Below are 10,467 nucleotides of genomic sequence, written 5' to 3' on the forward strand. Positions count from 1 at the left end.
TAACCTCCAAATTCAGAAGTGTTAGGTGACGTCACGTTACGTCACCAATTTTCAGGGCCGTATTCTTAAGCCCAAAGAAAAGGGGGCATATACTTCTAGGCCAAACTTGAGGTGTATATATTTACGTTCCTGAAAGTTGCGCAGAAGGCAAACTTTGAGCACATAACAGAGCTGAGTCTGGAGGAGTGGAAAATTTCTGGAAATGTAACAGTATGGGGACCCGACTGTATATTTTTCCAATCTGAAATCCTTTTTATAAAACTTCTTAACATACACAATGACATGTAAAAACTTTCGATCAATTATATTTTAAAACTTATGAGCAAAAAATGTTTAAAATCATCCGATTTTAGTGCTAAAAAAGTTACAAGACCCCTTAAACTATTGAGATACAAAATCTGTCTTATATTAAGACATTTAATTTCATCTCGTGTCTCATTTTAAGACATTAAAGGTGACTCAATGCGTATAAGACACATAAAATGTCTTCTTACTGTGAGACGGATACTCGAAACACGACATAACGTGTCTCAAAATGCAATGCTAAATGTGTGAGACACTTTGTAACGTCTTAAAATGAGACACATATCTGTTTCAAATATGTGGACACAAGACATCTACGTGTTTCAAATATGTGGACAAAACGTCTCAAAATAAGACACTTTTTTTTTGCAGTGTATATAGGGTGGTTCATTCAACAGAATGCAGACCTCTAGAAAAATAATTAATTCACATTCAAATAATTAAAATATTATTATTTATTAATAATAATAAAAACAAAAATTCAAATACACAACCTTTAATTTTATTTAACTAAATTATTGAAGAACAATCATAAAATTATAACTTAGAAATTATTTAATGAATAATTTTATTTATACATTTCAAAATTAATTGAATTTTAAAATATATTAGTTTCGTTTACAATTTTCATAAATAGATGAACTTGAAAAGATTATAATTTTAAATTTCATAAGATTTCAATTTTGAATGAATTTCATTAGAAATTTTAAAAAACTTAAATTTTTGCAAAAATTTTCAAAAAAAAAATAATTATGAAATTTTTTAATATATATATATTTAAGGTCTTGTGTCGACTTTCGTCTAAGTAAGACGTGTTTGTCAACAGCTTTCTTACAAGCATTATAATTAATTTGTGAATTGCAAACTATTCAAAATTAAATTTAACAATCTTCGTTAAATGTGTTTTATTTTCTCGTTGTTCCTTTGTGTTTCTAAGTGAGTGATCGTGTTGAGTTTGTTAAAAGTGATTCTGTGACTCTGAAAATGAATCAGGATCTCCTTTTGGAAATTAGTGCTGATATTAAATCAGTTAAAAGCACTAACGAATAAATACAACTGGACATTATGAGTATCAACTCTTCTTTAACATCTCAAAAGGAACTTATTTTTACTATGGACCAAAAGATTACAGCTATTGAACTGAAATAGAAAACTCAAGAAAAATTTATTAAAGCCTGTAATTTAATGCTGTATAACGTGAACGATAGTGACGAATTCGAGAAAAACACAACAACGAAGGTCATGGATATAATTAATAAAGTCGGCATAGCAATTCACGAGGTTTGTTTTGCTGCTATTCATCGTGTTGGCAAATTTAATCAAGAAAAGAAGAGACCTTTACTAATAAAATTTATCGCACCAAGGTGGAAAAAAAAGTTTTTTGAAAAAGCAGAGGATTTCAAAAAACTTGGATTTGGAATTGCGAACGACATGACTCAAGAGGAAAGAGAGCTTAACAGAGCTCCACTCAGAGCCAGATTCATTTTAAGAAAAAAAGGCGAGGAGGCTCATATTAGAGGAATATCTCTATACCTAAATAATAAACAACTTTCGCTCTCGGACATCGAGGAAACCCTGGGAGAGAAATTCCCAACTCCTAAGTCCCTTGATAATTTTCTCAACGCCGAAAAAACTATTAAGATAAAAAAAACCAGAAAGGCCTTCAGGAAGTACGACAAAAAATAAATCATCTGGTCTACTGGATAAGTTCCTGAGTACACCAAGGTCGACTAGGCAGAATTCACAACAAAAGTGACTTACTACGCAGAGCCAGTCAGCAGATAGCGGAAATATTAATTCAAGAATTATTTTTTGGAACTGTTTTGGTTTTAAAAATGTCATGGATATAGCCGAGCACGTTAAAGCTTCAGACATCTTGTGTTTTACAGAAACTTGGATGACGTCATGTAAAGTAAGTTCATTTTGGTCCTCTGAATATAATTTCGTTTATTCGCCGGCAGTGAGGGAAAAATCTAGAGGTCGAGCAAAACGGGGGATAATCATAGCTTATAACAAAAAATATTTTAAACATGAATTAATAACTAGTGATGCGCAATCTGTAACAATTAAAATAACGTCAAAATTTTCACAATTTATCATATCCGTCTTATATTTAAATCCTTTTTTAAACATTGATAATTATTTAGAGAACTTTAATTTTACAGTACAAGAACTTAATAATTGATTTCCCCATTTACCTATATTTGTAGGGGGGGGGGATTTCAACGCTCAAACGGAGGAACTCGATGTGAATAGTGAGTCATTATATAACCAAGATACTTTGTTTGAAAGAAAACTAGCTGATGATTATCCAGGTCAATATACGTATCATGGCGTTTTTAGGTCAAGTGTTTTAGACTATATATTTTGTAACCAATTTTGGGTAGATGCGATAAAAAATTTTAAAGTATTGAATATTGTTACGCGATCGGATCATTTGCCGATACGTGTAGAGCTAAACTCAACCTTCGAACCTGTATGTTGTCTCGAAATAGATGAATTTGTTCAATTTAAGCCAATAAAATGGAAGGATGAATTTAACCCTTAAACCGCACACTTCCGAATCCATCCTTAAACCGCACACTGGGTGTGCGACACCCGGGGACTTTAAAGTGTGTTTTTCAAGCTGGAAAAGGATATTATGGTTCAGAAAAATTCTCTTATGTAGCTCAGTACATCTATTTTGAAGGAAAATAAGTTTCATAATGATTTATTTAATCTTAATAATTAAAAAAATGTTTTTTAAAACTATTGAAATCACCTTAAACCGAAAACTGGGTATCAGCCACCCAGAAATTTTTCGCTGTTAATTTCATAAAGTTATCAAATACACAAAGACACTTGGGAGACTAATGTCCCTCACGGAACATAAAGTTAAGTACAAAATGTGTTATTCAATAGCGACATATGTTCAATTTTTACGACTTTAAACGAAATATTAGAGTAAAAAGCTAGAATATGGGTGTCGCACACCCAGGGTGCGGTTTAAGGGTTAAAGAAAATTATACTCATATAATGATTCATAATCAGAGTACTGATAATACTATAAATGATATTAATATTATGAATTCAACTCTTATTGATACTATAATTAATTCTGCTCAGAATGCGGGGATGGAAAAATCGAATGGTGCTTTGACAAAATCGATAAAGAAATATTTTCGTAAACCATGGTATGATAGTTTTTGTGTGGAAGCTAAAAAAGAGGTTGCGAGATGTCTTAAGAAATGTAGAAATTCAGGATTTGATATTGTTGACATTACAGAGTACAGATTAAGTAAATCAAAGTTTGGAAAAATGTTGGAAGAAAAAGAAAGTAATTAAAAACTGTAAAAATTCTAAATCACCTGGACCAGACGGTATTAATTACGAATTTTATAAAAATTTACCACCTAATTGGATTTATTACATCATTAATTTTTTTAACACAATCTTAGAAAAAGAAACCGTCCCCGAAGCCTGGTCAGAAATGCACGCTTCCATGCTACATAAAAAAGGTGACGCAAAAGATCCTGCTAACTACCGTTGTATTTCCCTGATAAATTGTATCACTAAAATTTTCACCCAGATATTGAATGCAAGGCTGACGGAGTGGGCGGAGAGGAATAGCTTATTGCCAGAATTCCAGTCTGGTTTTAGGAGGGGAAGAGGTTGTATTGACAATATTTTCATTTTAAATTCATTGTCTCAAATTTATCTAAGCAAACCAAAAGGCAAACTTTATGTTATTTTCGTGGATTTTGTCAACGCCTCCCCCCCAATTAAACACAGATTACTCTAGAAAAAATTACTAAGTATGGGAGTAAGTAAAAAATTCATTAATATCTGTAAAAACTTATACGGCAAAGCTATTATTTCAGTTAGGTCAAGACAGGGGTTGATGAATCCGGTAGAGGTCACGGAAGGTGTCCTCCAGGGTGAATCTTTAAGTCCTTTACTTTTTTCTTTGTTTCTTTATGACTTAAAAGTGTCTTTTAGAGATCGTACCCTGGAGGGTGTACCCGTTGACTACAAAAATGATATTTTATGCTCAGCATACGCTGATGACATATCTTTATTTGCAACTAATCCCAAAGACTTAAGAAAGAAAATTGAATGTCTTGAGCTGTACTGTGATGTTAATGGTCTCAAGGTCAATGAACAGAAAACTAAAATTTGAATCTTTCACAACGGAAAATTACAAAAAAAAATCGAATAATTTTATTATAAAAAAAAGGAAATTGAAATTGAGGCATTTCACGTCAGAAATATCACGATTTGTAAAGGGTATGCCGATTTTTGCAAAACTTCGTGGGATTATGGTTCTATATAAAAGACTTTTTTCCCCCAAATTTTTTCAAAAAAAATTCAAAATTGTTGAAGATACGCGTTTTGAATTTTAATATTAATTTTATAAAATTTTGAATTTTTCGAAATATTGTTTATGGATTTTTATGAAATTTACACATTTTTCAGGTAAAAGTATGTACTTTAAAATGCAAATAAAGTTAATAAAAAAAATTAATTTTTAATAAAAAAAATGAAGAAAAATTTTTTCCAACAATTTTTTGTTTATTTACTCCTTTTTGAGAAAAATGTTATTAACATATTTGGATTCCTTGTGAATTCACCTTTAATTTCATAAAAAAAAATTGATGGAGACTCAACTGGTTCCGGAGATATTGAATTTTTTGTAAGGATTTTTTGTGAGGAGTAAATAAACAAGAAATTGTTTAAAAAAAATTTTTTTTAATTTTTTTATTTAAAAATTAATTTTTTTTTATTACCTTTATTTGCATTCTAAAGTACATACTTTTACCTGAAAAATGTGTAAATTTCATAAAAATCCATTAACAATATTTCGAGATATTTAAAATTTTATAAAATTAATATTAAAATTCAAAATGGCGTATCTTCAACAATTTTGAATTTTTTTTGAAAAAATTTAGGGGAAAGAAGTCTCTTATATAGGACTATAATCCCACGAAGTTTTGCGAAAATCGGCAGACCCTTTGCAAATCGTGATATTTCTGACGTGAAATGCCTCAATTGTTAAAAAATTTTGTTATCTGGGTGTGTATTTCTCTAGCTCAGGTTCATATAACTCAGAATTGGAAGAAGTAAAACGGTCTGTTTAAAGCGCAATGTCTGCCCTCATGGGTATACTGTATGGAATAAAATCTGACGCGTGGAGTGTGAAAGTGAAACTTTTAGAATCGCTTGTTTGTAGCGTTCTTATGTATGGAGTGGAGGTTTGGGGTATTAAATATTTATCCGAGGTTGATTCAATGCAAGCGGGAATGTATAAGAGACTTCTTTCACTACCGACATATTGTCCCAATTATGCGGTGAGAACTGAGGTTGGTGCTACGCCTCTATCGGGCACTGTTCTAAAGGGAATTATAAATTGGCTGGAAAAAGTGCAACGTATGGAGGTTGATAAATTTCTTAGAGTCTGTTTGGATAAACTAGTGAAATTAGCTGCAAGTTCTAATACATATAAACACAATTGGTTTGCACAGTTAAACAAAATAATTAGCTCATCTTCCTTAGTAAATGTAAATAATGAAGAAATTATTATTTTATCTCCATGTATTATTATCAGTAAGAAAAGGGAAGTGACAAATAATTATATTAAAAAATCAAATTTGTATGACAGAACCAGAGTCTCGGATTCTATCAGCCTCCAGGTTTACCGATATGTTCTTTTAAATCAGGGGTGCCAACCGTATTTAAACTTCAAATTACCTTTCTATAAAACAATACCAATCGCCCAATGTAGACTGGTTAGCCATGGCTAACCAGTTATTGCGAATTACTACCAAAGATAATCGACTCAAACTGTGTCCAAAAGAGAGATGTGAGAAGTGCTTTTCTCATTCTACGGAAAGTCTTTATCACGTGTTGGTCGAATGCCCAAGATATAATATTGAAAGAATAAAATTGTTCGATACATTTGCTGATACATTGATGTTGAGCGAATGTGTAGTTGAAATTTTGAGGGCAAAATCAAGAGAGAGTGTTAATAGGCTGTACGATTTCTTTCAAAAAATTTGTAAGCGACTGAATGAGAGCTAGAACTTTTATTTAGTAACTATAACTATTGTTATTTTTTGTTTTTCTTTTCTTGTACTATTATATGGACGAACCTTTCTTTACTGTTACTTTAATATTTTAATTGTAAGACACAACTCCTATTTGTATAGCCGATTGGCATAAAAACAAATAAATTATATATATATTTAATTAATTATTAAAAATAATGAATTTATCGAGGAATTTTAGTTAAAAACACTAAAAAAATTTGAATTTTGGAGTAGTTTTAAACAATTGCAAAAATTCAATTATTTTCAAAAATAATATTCAATATCTAATATTTTAATAAAGTTTTCCAAAAGAATTTAATTATTTAAAAAAATTTTTATGAAAATTCTACACAAAAATTTAATTATTTACATAAATAATCAAACTCATCGCAGAATTTCAATTATTTTTAGTACAATTTTAATCAAATACCTCGAAAAATGTAATTATTTTTTCAAATTTAATTAAAATTCGTCGAAAGAATTTAATTATTTAAAAATTTGTTGATAAAATTCTTTGTGAGAATTTAATATTAAGAAACATTCAGTATATTATAATATAAATTATTTATTTTTGTATTTAAATAATTGAATTCTCCTAGAATTTTCTAATAGAAATTGATTTAAGTGAATTACAGTTAAAATTTTACATAATAATTGAATATTAAAAGCATTATAGTGTGGTTTTTTTAGAAATAATTGAATTTTGAAACAGTTTCAAATTGGAATAATTGAAAATAGGAATTTTTCATATTTTTAACTAAAAATTCTGTAGAATTAATTTTTTCAAGAAGTTTAATTGAAATTATTCCAAGTTTTTATTTTCAAACATATATTTAATTAAAGAATTTCCGAATAATGGATGAAATTTTGTAAAATTGAATTGAAAACAAATACAGTTGAAAATTTTCAGATTTTGTTTTAAAGTTATTGTAAATAATTAATTTAAAGAAGATTTTTAATTAAAAATTCTAGAAAATAATAATTGAATTGAAATGATAAAAATAAGTTTGAAGAAGTTACAGTAAAAACATTTTTTATAGTAGAAAATAATGATCTTATCACTCGGTCATGTTTTATAATAATATTCTCATAAATTATTGAATTTTAAAAAGATTTGAATTTGAATGTTTTGAAAATCTTAATTCCTATGGAAAAATAATAATGATTAAATATTTAAAAAAAAAAAAAAGAAATTATTGCTGTTTTTGAACAATTTTGCAGTTAAAGAAATTCGTAAATAAATGTAATAGAACATTTTTTTGAGTATCTAATCATTTTTAGTCTGAATCGCAGAATATGTATTCTTTAGGGAAAAAGTCAAAATTTTGTCTGGAAATCAGGGAAAAGTCAGGGGAAAAAATTTAATTTTTGGGGCAACTCTGATTAAAATCTACTTATTTTTAAAAAATTTTATGGAAGCTATATGATAAAAAATTTGAATTATATACACAGGAAAAAAAAAGTCTGACTCCGTTTACACCTTAAATTCAGCCCATGTATTTCACATAAGTCTGTCCTTGTTTAACGGGGCTGACTCCGTTTACATCTTAAATTCAGCCTCAAAAATAGGCTGAAAGTAAAACTTTTTTTTAGTGTGTATGCAAGTTGTAAAAACAATTAAATTTTTATCCCCTTTTTGTCCCCTTTTTGAGGAAAAAGGTACTGTGATGCCTGTAAATCCAATCGGATGCAATCTAGAAACAATCTGTTTTTAACCCGTTGCCTGTTTGCAACCCAACGTTGGGTCGTGAAAAAAGATGGCCCAGACTGTTTCCGACCCAACGTTGGGTCCTGAAAGTTTTAGCAAAAAATAGAAATTTGTTATTTAAATAATAAAATAAATACTTTTATATCATTATTCACATACTATAGGTATCAATGATACTAGAAAAAGTAATAAATAATTGTTTATGATTTTTTAAGTAATATAACAATTTAAAAGATTTTGATGGACATTTTGGGTCAATAAAATGAATATTTTTCTAAACAGCGAAGGGGTTAAAATTCTATTTTTCATTATTTTCAAAGCATCTTTAAGAAAAGGACTGTTCTCACTGCACTTTCGCTCGTTATAAATGAAAGCAATTCTGAGTAAGTTTGAGAAGAACGTCTCGGGTCCACAGTTGAATGAAAAAGCAAAAAACAAACAGCAAATTTATCGTGGCAGATGGTTGCACAGCACCGTTAAGTGTTGCCAACAATCAGCACAATCATTCTAGCGAATTAACAAAATTCCGTCAAAGGAGTGAATGCACAAGTTTCTCAAAGTTCGAGTTAGTTAGAATAACGTGTCTTTTAATAGCAAACCCATAGCTCACGCGTGCAATTTGTAAATAACGAACAAAAATGGAAAGTTGTCATTTTCTAAAAACGTCAGAAACTAATTGGAAAAGAAGTGTTATCATGATTTCATCATTTTCAAAACTTTCTCTATACCTACATGTAAAAAACCATTCAAGTAAACAAAAACAAAAATAATAATAGACTCAAGTAAGAATTTATTATTTGAAAATTATAATTCAACTGTTTTTCAATGTGAGTCTCAACAATGACAACAACAAAAAAGGAAAAAATTTTTTAAAATATAGAATTTGTTTATTTAAGAAAAAAATAACGAAAGTGGAAAGTTTTTAAACTGAAGAAGACGTATCCTTTTAGAGGTACATACTAAACTTTAAATGATATTTGAATATTCACAAAAGTGAAACCAATCAATATAATAATAGTATAAATTATTAAAATTTTCAGTTGCATATCATTAATCGTAGAATTTAATAATCTTTCGAATGGTATATTTGTTAATTTTCTGACATTTGTATTTACAAAGAAATCGTGATTTGAAGATTGGTATGTTTTTGGGCCCTGCGCGTGAAGCCGTACCGATAATTCCCGACGGTAGTGTGTATATATATATATATATATATATATCTACCTATATTACAAAAAGATATCGCCGCCGCCGCTGTTTCAAGATTCTGTATGGGCGCCCTATCCCAAAGAGGCCGTCAAAACTTATGTCAAAAAGAGGATAAATAACGGCCTCACATTACGTTAATATAGGTCAATTTTGAGGGCAGTTTTGACCTAAGCGTCAAAATTTGACAAAGAATTCCCGCTACCCTCAAAATTTAGGTCAATTTTGAGGGCAGTTTTGACCTAGACGTCAAAATTTGACAAACAATTTACGCTACCCTCAAAATTTAGGTCAATTTTAAGGGCAGTTTTGACCTACGCATCAAAAATTGACAAACAATTTCCACTACCCTCAAAATTTAGGTCAATTTTGAGGGCAGTTTTGACCCAGACGTCAAAATTTGCCAAAGAATTCCCGCTACTCTCAAAATTTAGGTCAATTTTGAGGGCAGTTTTGACCTAGACGTGAAAGTTTAACAAACAATTTCCGCTACCCTCAAAATTTAGGTCAAGTTTGAGGGCAGCTTTGACATAGACGTCAAAATTTTCCAACAAATTTCCGCGCGCAGACTTAATGATTATAAGATATTATTTTATTTTATAAATAATAAAATTTTCACAGGAATTTGTAGTAAATTTTTAATATTTCACTTTTCATTTTATTAAAAAGAATTAGAAACGTTAAAAAAACAATAAATAGAATTATATAATTTAATTAATTTAATTTAATTAATTAATAATAATAATAATAATAATAATAATAATAATAATAATAATAATTATTATTATTATTAATTTTATTTAATTTAATTAATTTAATTTTATTTATTTAATTATATAATTTAAATTTACTACAAATTCCTGTGAAAATTTTATTATTTATAAAATAATTGAATTATGTCAAAGAAATTTTTAAAATATTTTGTAATTAATTAAATTTTTGTAAAACTTTGCCAAGAATTTTATTAAAATTTTGAAAAATATACTTCTAAGGAAAAAGAGTTGCGCATTTTCATTCTCTACAAGAGATTCTTGAACAAACAAATAGCTCATTTACAAAAATCCAAGACAATAATTAGTTGAAGATCTTGTGAATTGACAAGATTAAATTTCAATAGAAATTGACAAGGTTTCAGAGAAATGAGATTGCAATTTGTCATTTACAGAATTGAAATTACAGAGATTT

This window comes from Leptopilina heterotoma, unplaced genomic scaffold (assembly GCF_015476425.1).
Source record: "Leptopilina heterotoma isolate Lh14 unplaced genomic scaffold, ASM1547642v1 Lhet_267, whole genome shotgun sequence".
NCBI lineage: Eukaryota > Metazoa > Arthropoda > Insecta > Hymenoptera > Figitidae > Leptopilina > Leptopilina heterotoma.